The sequence below is a fragment of the Mizuhopecten yessoensis genome, unplaced genomic scaffold (genome assembly GCF_002113885.1).
Source record: "Mizuhopecten yessoensis strain PY_sf001 unplaced genomic scaffold, ASM211388v2 scaffold716361, whole genome shotgun sequence".
NCBI lineage: Eukaryota > Metazoa > Mollusca > Bivalvia > Pectinida > Pectinidae > Mizuhopecten > Mizuhopecten yessoensis.
This window is the reverse complement of record NW_018480078.1, coordinates 2,060,283-2,080,583: the sequence shown is the minus strand read 5'-3', so window position 1 is coordinate 2,080,583 and position 20,301 is coordinate 2,060,283. Positions and strand designations below refer to the sequence as shown.

The 20,301-nt window shown below is 35.2% G+C and overlaps 5 non-coding genes across 5 annotated transcripts; all 5 read left to right on the top strand.

Moving 5' to 3' along the window:
• Window positions 1-1,787: 1,787 nt before the first annotated feature.
• On the top strand, window positions 1,788-1,861 carry Trnan-guu. Its single transcript has one exon. It is a non-coding gene; the product is annotated as a tRNA-Asn (tRNA).
• Window positions 1,862-2,855: 994 nt separating this feature from the next.
• On the top strand, window positions 2,856-2,929 carry Trnan-guu. The gene has a single exon. It is a non-coding gene; the product is annotated as a tRNA-Asn (tRNA).
• A 4,928-nt stretch (window positions 2,930-7,857) lies between these two features.
• Trnan-guu lies at window positions 7,858-7,931 on the top strand. Its single transcript has one exon. It is a non-coding gene; the product is annotated as a tRNA-Asn (tRNA).
• A 3,201-nt stretch (window positions 7,932-11,132) lies between these two features.
• Window positions 11,133-11,206, top strand: Trnan-guu. Its single transcript has one exon. It is a non-coding gene; the product is annotated as a tRNA-Asn (tRNA).
• Window positions 11,207-11,988: 782 nt separating this feature from the next.
• Trnan-guu lies at window positions 11,989-12,062 on the top strand. Its single transcript has one exon. It is a non-coding gene; the product is annotated as a tRNA-Asn (tRNA).
• Window positions 12,063-20,301: the final 8,239 nt, after the last annotated feature.

Sequence of the window (20,301 nt, the reverse complement as noted above, 5' to 3'; positions counted from 1 at the left end):
CTTCATTTTTTCAAAATAAAAAAATCCACAATGTATTGCTTTCTTTCAACAATGGTTTATTAAAGCTTACGTCACGTTCTCAGAGCAGTTTCTAATGTAACGTTACAGTTTTAGGCAATGGTACTGGGATCAGTGATCTTATAATTGAACTTAAATACAAAATCAAATATTTCTGTAAAAATACCATTTTAATAAGTTGCTTATATTATCCGTTTCATTTTGGGCTGTTATACATAATTCAATATAGTACAATTTTCCCTTCATCCTCACTGGTTATATCACAACAACGTGGAGGTCGGTGTTTTGTGATTATTCGGGATCGCTATTTTTATTAAACAGGTCAATATTCTCTTTATGACGTCACTGAAATTGTAACGTCAAAATGCTCTTTGCCAAATGCAGTATTTTTTATCTTGACGAGTTTCTAACATTTCATATTCTTTAGTAATAAAACGGCATGACGTTATAACAGTAAAGGTTTTTGTTTCATCGAATATGTGGCTAAATGGAACTGAAAAGTAAAATTGGCTTCGACTTCGTTATCACTTTCACGGAAACGAAAGTCCATAATTGAATTATTTGTTTTTAATAATGTCAAAACATCATTTTTATAGTACTGTCAATTACCGCATGACGGTCACAAGTAAATTTTTGAGCTGGTTTTGTTATCCTATCATGAACACCTGACTACTCTGCTAATACAATTTTAAACATAAATAACGTTGAACAATCATTTCATTTTTTTAGGCTCAAGTTAAAGAATTACGTCAACAACTGAAATAGATATTTAGATGGGCTTAGTGTAGATGAGAGAGTATGTAAGGGCAAGTTCTGTCGAACAGCAAAACAATACTCATGACACATGGTATAAACATGTAACTTTTAACTTAAAACGTAAACCATCATTAAAAAACATGCATTTTCAGATAGCAATAATTTGTTCACATTTTTCACATATATCTATCATAGGTGAGTAGTTAATACTTCAAACAACATTAAAACTGTCGAATTAATCGATCATGAATTTGGTAAATTAGTTGTAAAATGATTGCCATCAGAATTGGGTTAATATGATTGTTTCACCTTTTTCGAAACCTTATAATTTCTAAAGAACAAATTGACACAGGGTCATGATCTAATCAAGGTCATATTGGGAACGTTTAAGTAGAAAAATATTGACCACTTAGACTCTTAAGAGGAAAAACATAATATTATATCTTCCTTCTTCACTGTCCATAACTTTAATAAGGCAATTAACTTTTTAATTACGCGTTGATCACATACACAAACAAATGCTTGGACTTAATAAAATGCATCTAGACAGTCTCATTGAATTCAATAATGAATGGATCCAATTGATCACACAACGTAAATTAATTAAGTGTCCGTGGATAGAATGAAACTTGTCATCAAAATGAATTCTGTCTTATACCTGTATAACCCAAACTGCTTTTAAACAAATTAATAAAACTAAAACAGATTAACAGTAAGTCTCATTGTATAAATGTGTACCTGTGTAACATGCCTTATGGTCTTTTGTCTTCAGCTCCAGTATAATTCATTGTGCAGAAAAGGGTACCAACTAATTGCCAAATAATTAACGAAATAAATGTTTCAATATGAGTAAAACGTTTGTGAACTACGCAAGCAATAAAGTAATAAAAAAGACTACAAAGAGTCAAGATTGTCCTCTAATTATTTATAGGTAAATGTAGATATAATATTTATGTCACGTCACATGATGTATACTTCATTCGTAGATAAGCCGCTTATCTTTAAGTCATGTCGTCTCCGTGGCGCAATTGGTTAGCGCGTTCGGCTGTTAACCGAAAGGTTGGTGGTTCAAGCCCACCCGGGGACGTTGATTTAATTTTGTCATTTATATATTTACATCAATAGTACTTTGATTATGACAGTACATATCAAAGCTTTGTTCTTTTTTTATTTTATTTATTCATGTTACATACTGAATTCAAACAAGTCCTAACTTACCTTTCAGCTACCTCGCCAACAAAGAATACCCACTTGTCTATGCGAGGATTGCATACAATTTTACTTGAATACAAAACCAAATGTTTCTGTTAAAATATGCGTCCTCAAATAACAATAAATTGTTCACATTTATTCACATAGATCTATCAGAGGTGAGCATTTTTATACTTTAAACAACAGGGTTCTGATATGACCAAGGTCATTAAGGGAACGTAAGAGTAGATAAATATTGACCTTTTAGACCGATAAGAGAAAAAACATAATATTTTATCTTCCCTCATCACTGCCCATAACTTTGATAAGTCAATGAACTTATTAATTACGGTTTAATCACGTACACGACCAAATGTGCTTGGACTTAGTAAAATGCATCTAGACACACTGTCATTGTATTCCATAATGGATGGATCCAATTAATCACAAACAATGTGAAATATTTAATGAAGAATAGTGGTGGATATAATGTAACTTGTCACAAAAAATGTATTCTGTCTGATCCTATTTAAACAAAACTGCTTTAAAATACATTACTGATATTGAAATATTATAATCAAAACTTCCATAAGTTCCACTGTATAAATTTGTACCTGTGTAACAAGTCTTTTGGTCTTTTATCTTCAGTTTTAGTATGATTCATTGCAGAGCAAAGGGTACATTCTAATTGCGCAAATAATTAAGGGAAGAAATATTTCAATATCAGTAAAACGTTAATTAAATACGCAGGCTATAAAATAATGAGAAAGACTACATAGAGTCAATATTTTCCTCCAAATATCTATAGGTACATGTAGTTATAATATACATGTCACTTCTCCTGATGTTTATTTCATTTGTAGATGAGCCGCTCAAATTTTAGTCATGTCGTCTCCGTGGCGCAATTGGTTAGCGCGTTCGGCTGTTAACCGAAAGGTTGTTGGTTCAAGCCCACCCGGGGACGTTCATTTTCTCTTGTCTTCCATACATTTTTCTTTCTAAGTGCTGTATTTCTAATGCTGAAATAAAAAATTCACATATAAAATATCATTTGATAAATTTTAAGTTTCAGACAGAGCCGGCAGCTTGCATGTTGAAAAAAATGCTAGCTTATATTTCCTTAACAACCAATACGCACTTGTACATGCACTGATTGCATATCAGCTATTTCTGATGCAATACTAATTTATTAAGTTGCTTATTTCGTCTGATTAATAATGATATTGCATTATATTTACATTAAGACTTTTTTACTCAAGCAGTCATAACATTCAGCGATATTGTCAATAAATCGTTTTAATCCACTGCCACATGCTAGAGGCGATGTTGTTATTATCCTATTATGTACACTTGACTTATTAACTAGTTAACTTGTAAACATATATACCATTTCGGTATTAAGTCAATAACAGACATTAATATACTGGGTCGTAATCTGGACAAAAAACTCCGTGGAGAAAACTTCATCCTAATACCAGTTATGTCCATGTATTACCGTTTACAACTCTTGCTTTTACAAACATACCGGTAGAGTAAACATTTATGATACAGATTTGATAGATTTGATTCAAGAACATAATGTAAATCGTTTCAAAAGAAGAATAACACTGCAATCTCTCAAACCGGACATTTTATCCATTTTCCACTTTATAAATTAGTTTGTAAATCTTACCTGTGTACACATATTAATTGTTCGGTTGTGTACAGCTTAGACAGCCTTTCATGCACTGACATTGGTATCAGTTACATTGTAAAACCTGTAACAAAAGAAGTACATTACAGTAAAAGTGTGAATTTTACACAAATTTAAAAGCTTTTCTTATTTATTAAGTTACTTTTGATTAGCATTTTACAAAATGGTTTTTATGGTTTATACAAATTGTGATTTACACTTAATATCACCTGATCATGAGGCGAACCGAATCAGGACGTCAGCCATTGATCGATCGCTAACCTGGTTGACACGTCGTCTCCGTGGCGCAATTGGTAAGCGCGTTCGGCTGTTAACCGAAAGGTCAAACATGTTTTGAAAACCCCCAGGAGATAACCGAAGTGTCAACAGAACCATAGTTCGATAGTACTAGAGTTCAATTTCAACAAAGGAAAGATTTTTCATGAAGATCCTTTAAAAAGTACCAGGATAATTAGACCAGGTATATCGAAATAAGGTTTTCGCTTACCTGCTTATGAATTATTCAGCTTTTCTAAATTGACCCTTGACTATATCGATGGTTACTGCGCTGAAAATACAATCGTCTGTTCAGACCCTCTATCTATTCTAAAACGTCTACAGTTACGAGATCCCAAACACAGTCTCATAAAAAACCATCGACCATTTAAAACGAATGACAGCAACGATGATCAAAGGAGTCAATAACCATACCAGATTCTAGTGATACCAACACTAATGAGACTATTCCATCTGTCTTGTCAGAACAACAGTTAATTTGGAATGAAGATTGAAGTGCAGCATGTTCTCCAGTTGTATGGCATAGAATTACTGGCATCAAACCAGGATCTGCATTCACCTCCCCCTACCACCAACGGGCTCGACATTTGCTGGTAAGCCGCCGCAGTACATCAAAAGCTACCAGCAGGAAAGCTCCACAGAGTATTGGGCAGATGTTCTTGACGTTGTGGAAGATGTGTCACCACGAAGCCTTCATAAGGAATGTAGGCAGTGTCTCTCCACCCACATTGCACTGACCAAAGACAAAATTCAAGGTATTGAACTTTTAACTAGAGAGCAGTCTCTCAGTGGTTTATGGATGGACGAGCGAAAGAAATAACTGACCTCTTTAAGATTTGGGGATGTTGTGACGAGAAACGTCAATCGAAATGTCAGTCAATTGGACAGGGATCTTCTGCATTGCTGGCAATCGTTTCACAGTGTACGGAACAAACAGTGAATCCGTCACCATCTAAGAATACACAATGAAGAAGAGGGAGGAAGTTTCGACAGAAGGTTTGACAGTATCCCCTGTAGGCTGTGTCATTGATGAAGATCTTAAATTCTTTGCAGCCAATCCAGATGGCAAAGTGAAAGAAGGGGAATGAATATGGACTGGTGGAAGTGAAAAACCTACTCCAAAACAACGAAATGTCCTTCCAACTGGCTGCTGATAAGGAAAAGTTTTGTTTGAAACTGTGTGATGGGAATCACACCATGAAACGGAACCACAATTACTACTACCAGTGCCAAGGACAGGTGAACATCCTAAAATTACCCTGGGTAGACTTCGTGGTTCGCAGGTCCAACCAAGATCAATTGCATGTTGAAAGGATATTTAGGAATATTGGTTTGTGGAATGATGTAATGGTACTAAAACTTACTGCATTTTACAACAAGGCAATGCTACCAGAACTGGCAGTACCCAGAAAAGACACCACCACTGGAATACGCGAACCAGACAAACCATGGGTTATAATAAAAAGTGACAACGATTTTGTAAAGGCTATATCAAATCTCACAATTAGATGTTGAATGCAATATGTTTTAATTACATGCATAATGATAAATGATAAGTACCTGTAACACTACTTCTTTTGCTGGAATATGATGCACATACATTGCAATATTTAATTGTTTACACTATTATGCCTGGATGTCGCAGTGTCTCCAATGCCATTTAAGGCCGCGGTGGCCAAGTGGTTAATGCGTTTTACATTATGCTAACACTAGCCCTTCACCACTGGGTCGCGAGTTCGAGGTCCACGTACGTGGGGCAGTCGTCAGGCGCTAACCGCAGGTCGTTTATTTTTCTCTGGGAACTCCGGCCTTCCTCCACCACCAAAACCTGGCACGTCCTTAAATGACCATAGCTGTTAATAGGACGTAAAACACAAAGTAACAAAACCAAATCCAAAGCCATTTAGACGTGTCAAAGGTCGAATGGGGTCATGAGGGTTGAATTCATTTTTTTTATATTATGCATTTATACATGTCTGGCCATCAACTACCGTAGATATTCTCGTATAGTGTGCACTTTTTTAAGGAAAAATGAAAATGTCAATAAAGGGGTGCGCGGATACTCGAGAACAATCCAAAACCAGTCCTTTTTTCGGGGATTTTCGGAAATGTTTTGAAATATGCTCACAGCAATAAGCTGTTAAATTTCGTTGAATAACTCCTGATTGCATTGTCTTTTTAACCATTACGAAAAATTGCAAGTTTAAGTCATATTATACGATACGATTTAAGTCATATCATATCGGATAAATAAAATCGAGTAAAGTAGGCCAAACTTTCAGGATACGATACCACGTATGGGGAAACAAATGGGGTAGACGATCAGAAAACTACTTTGAATCGTATATTTTATAAAATAAAAGTTTAATCCGTATATACGATTGAATCTTTTCTGAAAGTTATTGTTGTGAAAACAACATCGTTTTATTTCAATTACCTGTTCTGCCCATGCCAGGTGACAACTGAACATATGCTTTCGTATTAATCTTATCATCCAAAATGGTCACCAGTGGAGTTCCACAGGGGAGCGTGCTCGGACCAGTACTGTTTCTTATCTATATCAACGACCTACCTGAGTCTCTCGACATTAAAATCAAAAATGTTTGCCGACGACGCCAAACTCTATAAATCAACAATATATAATGAGGATGGATTGTCACTCCAGAATGATATCAACAAAGTATGTGAATGGACAGACAAATGGCTGATGGAACTTAATTTAGACACATGTAAACACCTCAAAATATATACAGGCCAAGAGAAAAACAACGTCAGATATGAGATCACCCAGCAAGGGGAGAGACATCAAATAGATCTGGTAGCAAGTGAAAGAGGTATCGGTGTAATTATTGAAAAAACAATGCAGTATCCAAAGCTAACAGAAACGTAGGTCTCATATTCAAAACTTTCAGTTGTATCAATAAAGAAATGTTTCTCAACCTTTACAAATCTTTGGTACGTCCATACCTTGAAATTAATGTTACTACGTGGTCACCCATATTGAAAAAAGACCAAATCTCCCTAGAAAATGTTCAAAGAAGGGCAACCAAACTAGTTTCATCCCTAAAAGATCTCTCGTACCCTGAACGTATTCGTCGGCTAGGGCTACTATCACTTGACTAAGCTGATAAACACCATAGATATTTAACAACCTCAATACGAGGGGGAACTCGAAAAACTGAGAAAAAAATCGATATAAGACCAACATTAGGGGACATGCTTTTAAAAATAGAATTGTAAATATTTGGAATCAACTCCCTACAATTGTGGTAGATTCACCAACCTTAAATGTTTTTAAATCTAGACTCAATAAGCATTGGGTCAACCATCCAATCAAGTTTTTACCATCGTGCTACTTATATATATTATGTGTGTATTATTATATCTGACAATTGAATGAAAATATTTAAAAAAAAAAAAAAGAAAGGTAGGAAGAAAATCTTTACTATTATTAGTTAACGGATGAGATGAGTAACTTCCGTAAATAGTATATATTGTTTTCGTATTAATAAGTGTACTGAGGGAACATTAAGATATATATCAGGGGCATTGTTAGCTTGATATATTTCAATTAGAATTCTCTCTTCCCATGTGCATATGATTTCTTGAATTACGCCTGACAGCTGATGTAACTTTCAAAAATGGTTCCTAGCAGTGTGAAAAACCCCAACAAATAACGAAAACAAAAACAAACTAGAAATATGTCAAAATGACATGAAAGTCACCCCATCTCCTGCATTTGTATATTGACCAAGCTACAACTAACATATTTCAACCTGTCAAATAAATGGTCTAACAATGACAGGTGTATGTATGTACATACACGCTGTTTAGGTATAATATATAATATGATGGTCGACGTCTTTTTTACTGATCAGCACGTCAGCCACTGCTCGATCGCTTAACAGCGCTGTTAACATCTCGTCTCCGTGGCGCAATTGGTTAGCGCGTTCGGCTGTTAACCGAAAGGTTGGTGGTTCAAGCCCACCCGGGGACGTCACTGTTTTGTATTCCTTTTCTTTAATTGTTTTGCGATGCTGAAATTTAATATCGCCACGAAAATATATTTGTTACGATTTCAACCAACCTTAAAAAACCACCAGAAAGACAATACCGAAATGGCCAAAAAAAAAAGATAATTCGAACTCAAAATCGATAACAATGGAGCAAAAAAGAAACAAAGAAAGATTGACATGGAAATCCTTGAAAAAGTATCAAGACAATAAGATCAGGTGTTCCGAGATAATGTTTTGGCTTACCTGCTTATGAAATTTTTTTGAACATGTCTTAGGGGCGGTATTACATACATATCATTGCATAATCTTTTATTTCAACATTAATACCAAATATTATAATCTGATGCAATACCATTTCTGAAGAAAAAATGTTTCATTTTAAGCAGTGTCATATTATAACAAGATATCCCTTCTTTGCTTGATAAAGTTGTAAAGATCGAAAATCATGTAACGTCACATAGGAAAACATGGCGGCATTCTTTTACTATATTGAGATTTCGATTTTATCCTATTATGTACCCTTGACTACTTAGATAGTAGATATATTGATATGTAAACGATCGATCCATCGCCACATAATATTGAAATTCAAGTAATAGTCACCTTCTAATTGGAACGGAGAACCGTTTTATATATTGAGAAAAGAATATATCTTTTGTTGCTAAACCTACTGCACGTTGTAATAGGCGACGGATGCCCATTGCAGAATTAGGGAGTTGCCTGTGTATACTGTACTTTGGAACACACAAATAACGAGACCTTAACCTGATGCACCCATTGAAACATCTAGGAATTTTGTATTTTCCCTCTACTTCGTACTTCGTAGTAACCTTTTATCCGAGCACCTTTTCTTGGCACTACCTCAATTTTGTCTTAAGTATTAATCGTTCTCCCAAGTGAGGAGGGCAATGGGTTCTGTTCCCAAGACGGTACGTCCTTGATAATAGAACTTGTTATTCCCTTCTAAATGTTCAGCGTTTAGAGTAATCGCAACAACTCGTTAAATCCGTTGTCAGTACAATGTGACAGGACGGAATGCTGTGTTGGGTGCTTTTGGCATGGTATTTCAGTGAGGGGCATTAGATCTGCGCTATCGCAAGAAGACATATTCACCAACAAACCCTGCCTCATACGCATTCAAACATACACGCATACATTACACACATGGAGACACGGGTTTAAATGACCACAGCTGTCAATACTAAGTATAATCCTATCAAACCATACAAAACTACACAAAAAAGATTGTCGAATTGACAACACCCTGGCGCACACCAATAAATATGTAAATCAATCCCAGGCCACGGCGATTATTTGTATTGACAGATCGGGAAATGAAACGCGTTATGCACATCAACACATGCCCACTAATGTTCATGAAAAGTTTTATAATAACCTGGCTTATTGTTTTTGAGAAAACAATCTTGGAACATTTGACGTAAAAAAAAATAAGAAGAAAGATCAAAGAAACAGAAAAACAAGTCGCCAAATTCGTCTCATTTTATGTTTTCAGTGGACCTATGAAGTCAATAACTGAAATCGATATACAAGGTCGTAGATTCGTGAAGATAATTTGTAGGGCCGTTGTTTTTTATTTTTTGTTTTCGAAATGCGAGCAACCATTTTTTTGAACGGTGTCTAATTACACAATTCAAGATGAAAAACACTGCTTTCCTTTGTGCATCAGTTCCCAGAAGAATTGCTGTATAGCTATCAACTTTAACAATCATAATTCTTTGGTGGCTGCCTTGGACAATTGCATTTAAAAACTATGTACAATGTAGGTTTAGGAAAGAAAAATACCACAAATAGAACAAATTGGTCTAATAGAATGTCAGGTTGAATCGAGATATTTTGTCCAAATAGCAATCTAATACAACAGGCAGCCAGAGGTACAGGTAATATGATTTACCAATCCCGCCTCCGAATAGATTATTTCATATACTCGCTTTCCAGTTGTCCTTAGCATGTAAGCAATGGGCGTTTGACTAACAGAAACGGTTAGCGCACTCGGGGGTTGGTGGTTCAAGCCCTCTCGGTCGGGGACGTTTCATTATTTTTAACTTTTTCCTAAATATCATGTTGATGTTGAAATTTGGTATTGTCAAATATACAAGATACAAAAAACAAGAATATTTATTTTCCGTCGATTTTGCAAAACATACAACATAAGATACAAAGAGCTTGTATTTTGACAAAACATGCGTATAATAACAGAGACAAAAACATTACAATATTAAAAGGTTTAAAAAACAAGTACTATACTGTAAGCACAGAAAAAAAGAGTTTATCACTTGGAAAGCATTTTGCACATATTAGGGGGGGGGGGGGGGGGGAGGGGGTATTTTAATTTGGATACAGATAACTAGAAGTCCGACTTTGAAACATTAATATACTTAATAATTTGCTTAATGTAATCCCAATTTTAAATGTATGTCAATGCTTCTAAGTTCAAAATGTCCAAAATCTGGTCAAGGAATTCTCCACTCTATTTGTAATTTAATGTATAAATAGTAAATATGCATATAGCACAAGGCGTGCCACTTTCTGCAATTTATTATTTTTAAATTCCTTTCAAAACGTTATAGTGTACCGAAAGTTTTCAAAACGATGAAACGCATATTATCAAGTGAAATATATATATAGTTGTATAACTACCACACAAATGTCTATAATCATCAAAATGATACTTAGTATACCATATTCAACCTTTGTTTACTTTCATCTCCTAATATTTACACTTGCTATGTATCCTTCCATTGTAATGCATTGAGAGAAGACAAATGTCGTCATGAGACTATAACAACATTTGCTATTGTTACGTCATCAATCTCTATTTTTGCCGTCATCGATTTCATTGTTGTCAAGACTTAATTTGCTGTTCAAAAACTGTTGATTTTTTTTTAAATGAAGCATAATTACCCTATCAAAATGTAAATATAAGTAACGAATATTTTAGCAAATATTGTTGTGGTCCTATAACACAGATTTCTATTGACATGTGTGTAATAGGGCCATAATAACATATGATAAAATATTCATTACTTAAAATGTTATATACAGAGATTGAATGAGAACCGTAGACTTCACGTCGGGGGAGGGGGGATATATCAGATATGTATAAATCAGATATTCTACTAAATCCTGTATATTTTAAAGCTTTGATCCTTCGCTGGCATGCCGTCTCCGTGGCGCAATTGGTTAGCGCGTTCGGCTGTTAACCGAAAGGTTGGTGGTTCAAGCCCACCCGGGGACGTATACATTTTTTCATTCTACGTCTGTATAATTTTTCTTTTATCTATCTATCAAGTTTGGTATCAGCAAATAACAGAATTTGCAATAATTTCAAAGAGGGCTAAAATTGTAAATAAAAAATATAAACAGCTTACCTTCTTATATGAAAACAAGCGTGACTTGATTGTAAATCTCTGCTTTAGCTTATTATATAAATTAACACGAAACCAAATATTTCGGATGAAACACTTTTGATTTTAGTTTCTCATTTCATCCGTTAACTACTAAAAATAAATGTCTTGAGATGTGTGTTTGTTTGATAAATCAACTCTCAATGGTCCTTCAACGAAATAATTTTCTCCAATTATGTACACTAGACTATATATATTTAGTAAATATAGGGACATAGGCTAGTGTTTGTGGATAAAATGTCAGTAACTTTGAGCAGTGGTTCCATCTAAGGTGTTCGGTTTAGACAGGCTTCTGTGTATTTGAATAGTAATAAAATAACCGTAACATATGATCAGTAACAAAACGAGTTTATAATAAATGTAAGTTACAATGTTAATTCTACAAACTTATAAGATTGACGTACGGTGTCGGGGATGTCTTATTTCAAAAAACCCATTTTAAATTCCTGTATTTTTATGAAGGGCTTGACTTTATGTTGATTTATGTTTATCTTTTTTAATTAACCATGTTCTTCACTTCTTCAGAAATTAAATTGTATGCAGATCAGATACGCAGTATACGTGGCACCTGCAGCTAAACTACTACCTGTAAAATTGCATTTGCAAACATATGGTCTCCGTGGCGCAATTGGTTAGCGCGTTCGGCTGTTAACCGAAAGGTTGGTGGTTCAAGCCCACCCGGGGACGTTTGTATTTTTTTCTTCTTTAATCTATATAGGTGTTATTTTGGTAAAGTACTGCTCTTCACATGTCCAAAAGTCGATATAGTGAAACATTTAACGTAATATCTATTTATGCATAATGACATAGACTAATTGCATATCATTACACCATCTTATCATTTTACGTAATATATTTCGATTTGATGTTTTTTGTGAAAATTATTGATTTTATCCATGTAGTACTTATTGTACATTTTATTATTAAGCATCTAAAGTAACCATCGATTCATTTTACTAAAGTGATATGGTTAGAGAACTTTGATTTCTCCGATCAATGCACATGTGAATATGTTCCATTTAAAAAAAAATATATATATAAAAATTATGAATCAATTGGAAGTATTGCGTCACTAATATCGTTCGTAGTGTGCAAGAGAAAATTTGTTGTGGCAATATTTATGAGTACAATGAACGGTTAAAAAAGCTCTTTGAGGTTAAGCTCATACGAGTCAGTCACTCAGAATCATCAACTGCTCCCCCCCCCCCCCCCCCCCCCTTCCCCATTGGTAAAAACAAGAGGCCGTGAGGGCCTGTACCGCTCACATGGAAATGTTAGCAAATTTGAAGTTGAAGTAGCCAGATGTTGCTGGAAGTGTACATGTATTACATGTTAAGCCAGGGGTTATATGTATATGCAATTGGACAAAACCCTGTCATCCCTACAGGAAAAAGAGGATTTTGAAGAATTTGCTATGGTTCCCCTTTTGGGCCCTGCTCCTCTGCCCCAAGGGAGGTCAGACCCACCATTGATATAAAATTAGGTCTCCCTTCACCCAAGGATGCTTTAGAAAAAATATGGACAAAATCCTGTCACTCCTACTGAAGAAGAAGGATTTTAAAGCTATTTTTCTATTTTCTCTATTTGGCTCCGCCCCTCTGCCCCAAGGGGGTTCAAACCGACCATTTATAAAAAATTGTATAACCTCCCAAATTGGAGGCTACGATTCAAATTTGGTCAAAGTACCATCATTAGGTCCCCTTCACCCAAGAATGTTTCATCCCAAATTTGGACAAAATCCTGTCATTCCTACAGAAGAAAAAGGATTTTGACCAATTTGCTATGTTTCCCCTATTGGGCCCCGCCCCTCTGCCCCAGGGGGCCACACTCGCTGTTTATACAAAATTGAGTCCCCTTGGCCCAAGGATGCTCCAGACTAAATTAGGAACCCAGCAAATACCTAGGCTTAACATTACAAAATAACCTACGATGGGACAAACATATAAACAACATCACAGCCAATGCCAATAGGTCCCTAGGTTTTCTCAAACGCAATTCAAAAATAAACTCACCACATATAAAAAGAACATGCATACCAAGCACTAGTCACACCAAAACTTGGACACTTCTCTTCTATTTGGGGCCAACACGACACAAACCCAATACAACAAATAGAACAAGAGGCCCAGAGGGCCTGTATCACTCACCTGAATATTTAAGCAGTCATAGCAAAATATTCTCATTAAATATTATCTTGTACTACAAATATTTCACTCGCAAACTTTGTCGGCTCCAACTGTTGAAACTACCAGACAAATATTGTTACATGATTCTATCCTTTTTGGTTCTTCTTAAGAAGTTGTTTGATATATTTGACCCCTGTGACCTCATAAGGAGATCTAAGTTATTTTCATTTTCAAACTTTGTCAGGCGCCATGCCAGGAAGCTACGCGCTAAATATTATAAAACTATGCTCCAAGATTATTCAGAAAGAGTCATTTGATTGTTTGACATATTTGACCCCTGAGACCTTGAAAGTAGGTCAAGGTCATTTTCATTTTCAAACTTTGTTGGGCTCTATCCCAAGAAGCCACCAGCCAAATATGAAGAGTCTATACTTCTCAGTTCTTCAGAAGAAGTCGTTTGAAGCGTTTCACATAATTGACCGCTGATACCTTGAAAGTGGGTAAAGGTCATTTTCATTCTCAAACTTAGTCTGGCACTATCCCAGGAAGCAAGCAGCCAAATATGAAGATTCTATACATTTCAGTTCTTCAGAAAAAGTTGTTTAATTGTTTGACATATTTGACCCCTTAGACCTTGAACGTAGGTCAAAGTCATTATCATTCTCAAACATTGTCTGGCTCTATCCCAGAAAGCCACTAGCCAAATGTAAAGATTTTATACCTTTCAGTTCTTCAGAAGAAGTCGTTTGAAGTGTTTGACACATTTGACCCCATGTGACCTTGAAAATAGGTCAAGGTCATTTTCATTATCAAACTTGTATGGCTTTATCTCAGGAAGCCACCAGCCAAATATGAAGATTCTATACTTCTTGGTTTTCAGAAGAAGTTGTTTGAAGCGTTTCACATATATGACCGCTGTTACTTTGAAAGCAGGTCAAGGTCATTTTTATTCTCAAACTTTGTCGGGCTCTATCCCAGGAAGCTACCAGCAAAATATGAAGATTAACACCCCATGTCTGATATTTTTCCCCTATTTACGTAAAAATTGACATTGGAGGACGATTCTGATATGGCAGGAACGTAAATAAGATGATAGAACAGCGGCTACACAGAATGAAACCTTCATATTTTACTTGATTTATAACAAAATAGATAGGTATTACATATAAAGAGTCAGTTTAATTATGCTGCAAATTTGTAAGAGTCAAATATTTGCAATATAATCTTTTGAAATCTGCTGACAAATCACTTGTATTCCTCCTGCTTAATATATATATACCCCATGTAATGTAACATATATATCCACGTCTAAACGTGAAAGTTTTACAAAACAACTTTTGCATCCGAGTTTGACGTAGTATTAGAGCACATAGACATGGAACACATATACTTTCATTCAATTTGGTTTTGTCATAATCGCGAACGTAGATCACATGAAAAGTAAAAACACCGGACGGTAGTTTAATTGTATACCCACATGTATACATGAACAATGTCTAGTGTCAATCGAACTGTCACTGTCACGGACAAATGTGAATTACACGATAGTTTAAAAAATGTTTCATTAAAATATTGCTTTGGATGTCGGCTGAAATCGGGTACGAAAATGAAAATGGCCCTTCCCAACTTCATGTTTTTTTCCCCCATTTCACTTATAATCAGTAACATGCAGGTCTATTTGTGTGGAATAAGGAGATATTTTCTCTCTAAAGTGTATTGAAATATATGAAAAAGTGTCCCGTTCTAATGCACTATTTGCCTACTCCATTCAACAACGGTTGTTATTCAGGAGAAGTTGTTTAAAGATTTTAACATATTTGACCCCTGTGACCTTGAATATGGGTGAAGGTCATTCATTTGAACAACTTTGTAGCCCTTCATCCCAGTTTGCTTCTTGCCAAATATCAACACCCTAGGCCTTTTGGTTATTCAAAAGAAGTTGTTTAAAGCAAAATATTGACGCCGGATGGACGGAGCGCCACGGCATAAGCTCCCTTCGGGCCAGGTGAGCTAAAAAAAAAAAAATCACTGTAAATAATCCCCTTTTTTCACGCCTCTGCACAAGGGTTCCATGGTCATAAACATCACCATTGATGGAGCCCTTGTACAGCTAAGAAGAAGAAGGATAAAATCCGTTGATCTTTACGGTAAAAGAATGATTTTAAATGTTTTACCTCCATTTCCCCTATTGGGCCCCGTCCTTCTGCCCCCAGGGGGGCCACACCCACCGTCTATACAAAATTGAGTCCCCTTGGCCTAAGGATGTTCCAGACCAAATTAAGTCAAAATCTACTTTGGACCAGGTTAGCTAAAAACCTACAGGTTTAGATCGTGTCAAGAGAAAGCAGTCTGCGCTCCGGTTGTGGTGCGCTTCTACTAAGCAGAAGAATGAAATAAATTTATATTGGTATTTAGTACACAGTTAGCGAGGGAAAAAACCGCAACCATTCGTGGTACTGCATGGAAGCATTTATGTCAAAGGTCATCTGTTCCTAACCAGAAATAAATTTATAAAAAGAATAACCTTTACTTATGATTACTGAAATTATGGCCGGTAACTAGCAGCCAAGATTATTTTTTCCAGAATATTTTATTTTACTGATCTTATGTACAAAAGAAATTGGGCAACAGAACAGGCATAGCCTAAGTCCCCTCCTTTAAAAAAACTAACAGTATATGTACACATCATATCAACAGTACTTTTACATATGTTTCTTAAGTATTCAAATTAAAATAAGGGATTATTTGTACTTTGATTTTGATCAGGTGATATTTTTTGCTCACATTGCCGGTGAATGTTTAATTTACGTTGCTGAATGTGTCGACTGTCTGATGCATTTCAGTTGAAATTGTATCTTTTGTTCCTACAAAGTGATATTGAATGTTTTGTTGTCTTAAGGAAGTTATCGAGCGGAAACTGCATCAACGGAAATATCGGATTATATATTTTATTCTACATGTAGCAAACATGGTCTATTCCAAACAAATTTTCGGTTAATTTATAAATTATTTATCTTTTTCTGTAGTGCTAAATTACAACGGTAATTATGTTTTGCTACTTTTCTAATCAGCAAAAAATATTTGTATTAAATGTACATACTACATAAAATAAGTTATACACATAAAGTATACTTTGTTATACGACGAGAGCATCTACTAACACAATAATAGTCTAGTCACCCTACGCTAAATCAGCCCAAACCTCAAACTAATTGCAACAGAATTTATTTTTTGTTTTTTTGGATTGGTAGTTATCAGTATTATAACAGGAAAAAAGTCTCCTGGAATCAAACTTTGGTAAAATCATTTTTTGACCTTCTATAGGATCAAGAAAATAAGGAAAATCACATATCTGACCCCTTTTGAAGTGTAATATCTACCTCTTTTACAATACTGGATATATAAGATTAACCGTATAGCAAGACCAACTGAAATATAGTACAGATTTACCAAAATGTTACAGCAGGGGAATTGCATTGAAAAATTATTGAACTATGAAAATGGCTTCAAAGCATTTTGAGCTTGACAATATTGGCTTTTGTTTTCTATTTAAATGCAGAAAAAACTAATTACTTAATCTCATTGACCTAATGAGTCTATATCTAGCTTCTTAAAACATCACATTTTATCTAATATTAATGCACGAAAAATGGTACATTCACATACAAAAAAAAATATCAACCACCTAATTTGACAAAATGTGCCGATTTGGTGTTAACTTATGTCCAAAATAAACAATTTACCTATTTCTGTAACATGTAATTTGAAAAAGGACAAGCAAATGTATGTGTGCAGAACTTATTGGAAACGGTTATTTTGGTAAGATAAGTGTACAAATGTGTCCAAGCTCTGATGGTGAAAACTTCATCTCATGCAATTTTGCCTCAACACTGAAAAAATGTTTCTGAACAACGAAAATCTATATGTTGTGCACCAGTTTTGTCCGATTTACAAATGATTTTGCAAGTAAAGCAATAATTAAACGAATGTTTTTGTGAGATAAATTTGAAGTTAAACATTCATACAAATTCATCATTTTTTTGAAAATTAGTTATCCCCCCATTCTGTTCTATTGTGTGAAATAAAAAAAATATCTGTTAAAATAATAAGATACAAATTTAACCTTACTTCCCCTTAATCAAGAGTACCATTTTATGGTGATAATTCCTGCCAAAAGATTTAGCAATCAGATAAAACACACAAAAAATAATCACATTTCTGCTGTCCAAAATCATGAACTTAGCCATTTTAAACGGTTTAGTCAAATTTGCACGAGGTGAGGAATTCATCAACCTGACTTCATTCATTATTTGGAGATATCTTAACCAAGATGGCATTATTGCTAAGAGTAACTTGCATAGAAAATGATTTAGAGCTCTTTTCAGTATTTTGCTGAAAATATTGTTAAAATCTTACATGTATGAATTGAAATATTGTTCGATTTGGACTTTAAAACAGCTCCCAGTCAGCCCCACAGGCCAACTTTGAACATTCATAAATTCTAATATGTGAAAGAAAAACTTCTCATTTATGAAACTTTAATACACAAATCAGTTTTCAATGCATTTCTACAAAGCCAGTATCGATATTGATATTGATTAACTTAATACTCTGTCTCAAAAATGCAACAAAAGCTAATATGTTCGACATTTGAATGCTTTTAGCAATATTCATGGTGTGGTATTTTTTCAATGTGATGGTTCCTATCTATTTTTTTGGCTAATCTGTATTGTACACTGATTGGTCTTTCAATACAGTTTATTCCTACACAAGAGGTTGATATTTACACTTCAATGTTGGTCCAGTAAGCATTTTGCCTTACTTTCTTGATCCTATTTCGGGCGAAAAAAAACATTTTCCCAAAATTCGATTTTTGTAGATTTTTTTTCTGTTAAACCAACCTGTATGAAACCAGAAATAAGCTATGTTGCAATTAGTTTGAGGTATATCATAGGGCGACAAGACAATAAAATGCCACAGGGACCTGAGAAGTTTTTCAGCTGTATTGTGGGCGGGTTCATTTTACTGAATGTTGATCCTAACCCCTAAAACGTGTAAAATTACTCCGATCATCGTAGTTTAGGTCCAAATATAGCTGTAACACATTAGCAGGTCCCTGTGGTCTATGCCTGTTTGATCCATGCGACATCCCCATCATCGGGCTGTCAGTTTACCGATCAACCTAGTGAATCTCTGTCCACATAAAAATGCCAATAGCATCCATACGAGTCATTTTTTTTCTTTTCACTATATTAATTATTAACACTTTGAGCATCATATTCTATATAATTAATATGGTATAATCACAACATTACCATATATTCATATTTTCCTCGAAATCGTTTTTAGTGTTTCTTATATGATGTAGTCCTAGAAGGAAATTTTGTGGCCCTTATAAATTTTAAATCTCCCTCTCTGCAAAAATGATCTTGTATTATGTATAATCTAAAGAGAGATAAATCTTGTTTCTGCAATATATTAAGTCTAAGAGTAATGTCACGACTATCCAACCCTAGTACACCTTCTGAAAGACATGAACATTTTCATCTGAATCTTCCATTGTTTTATCAAATAGCTGACCAGTACAGCGTTATGCAACGCCTCATTGGACGCGTCTATATACAAAATAGACAGAAAAAGAACATAATGTGTCCATGCAGTGTTCTATAAGGTTCAACAAGCCCCATAGAAGAAACTGTAGTCACCCAAAAATTCCAACACCTGGTAAGTCATATTCAAAGACCCGGATTAAAAAAAAAATTGGATTTATATATTGAATATTATATCTATGGTGACAATACTATCTGTCAGGGGGCTTGTTGAACCTTCAGTGAAAAACCCCTACATGAAAAATTTCCATGGAGTTACAACTGTGATCTGGAGTCTTCTCAGCCTATTCCCGCTCTGCTGACATTGCTGTCGTCTGTGTGAAGTCTGACCTATGATGTGATGTTGTCTGAAAGACCATTGATGAGAGATTAAGGTACGTCTTGCCAGAAAGATCACTATATACATGAATTAATTGGTATGCCGTAGAATTCTAGCTTCAGGTCCAAACTTTTGGAAAAATCCAAGATAATAAAGTTTGTCAAAGGATTGCTCGCAAGGTCATTGCAAAGTAGGAATGCAAATTATACTGACCCTAAATACAGGTTCGCTACTCGGTAGCTATGCCATGTTTTCAGGGGTTTTTCCCAACTGCATTCAACTATATTTAGAACTTCTTTTTTGTATTTTTCAAAAATCAGTTTCATGTACTTTGCAATACTCAGCTGGTAAAAAACAAGAGGCCCAATGGGCCTGCATCGCTCACCTGTTATTAATCTAACACTTGTAATCTTAAGATTTCATAAGAACCTATTAAAAGATTTAAACATATGACGCCTCTGACCTTGATTGTCGAACAAGGACATTAGGTTGAAAGTGGATCAAGGTCATTCATTTGAACTAACATGGTAATCCTTCATCCCAGCATGCTACAGGCCCAGTTTCAGTACCCTGGCCCTTTTGCTTATTGAAAAGAAGTCGCTTGAAGATTTTACGACATTTTGCACCTGTGACCTTGAAAGTTGGTCAAGGTCATTCAGTTGAACAAACTTGATAGTCCTTCATCCCAGCATGCTACAGGCCCAATATCAGTACCCTGGGCCTTTTGGTTATTGAGAAGAAGTTGTTTGAAGATTTTACGACATCTGACACCTGTGACCTTGAAAGTGGGTCAATGTCATTCATTTAAACAAACTTGGTAGCCCTTCATCCCAGCATGCTACAGGCCCAATATCAGTACCCTGGGCCTTTTG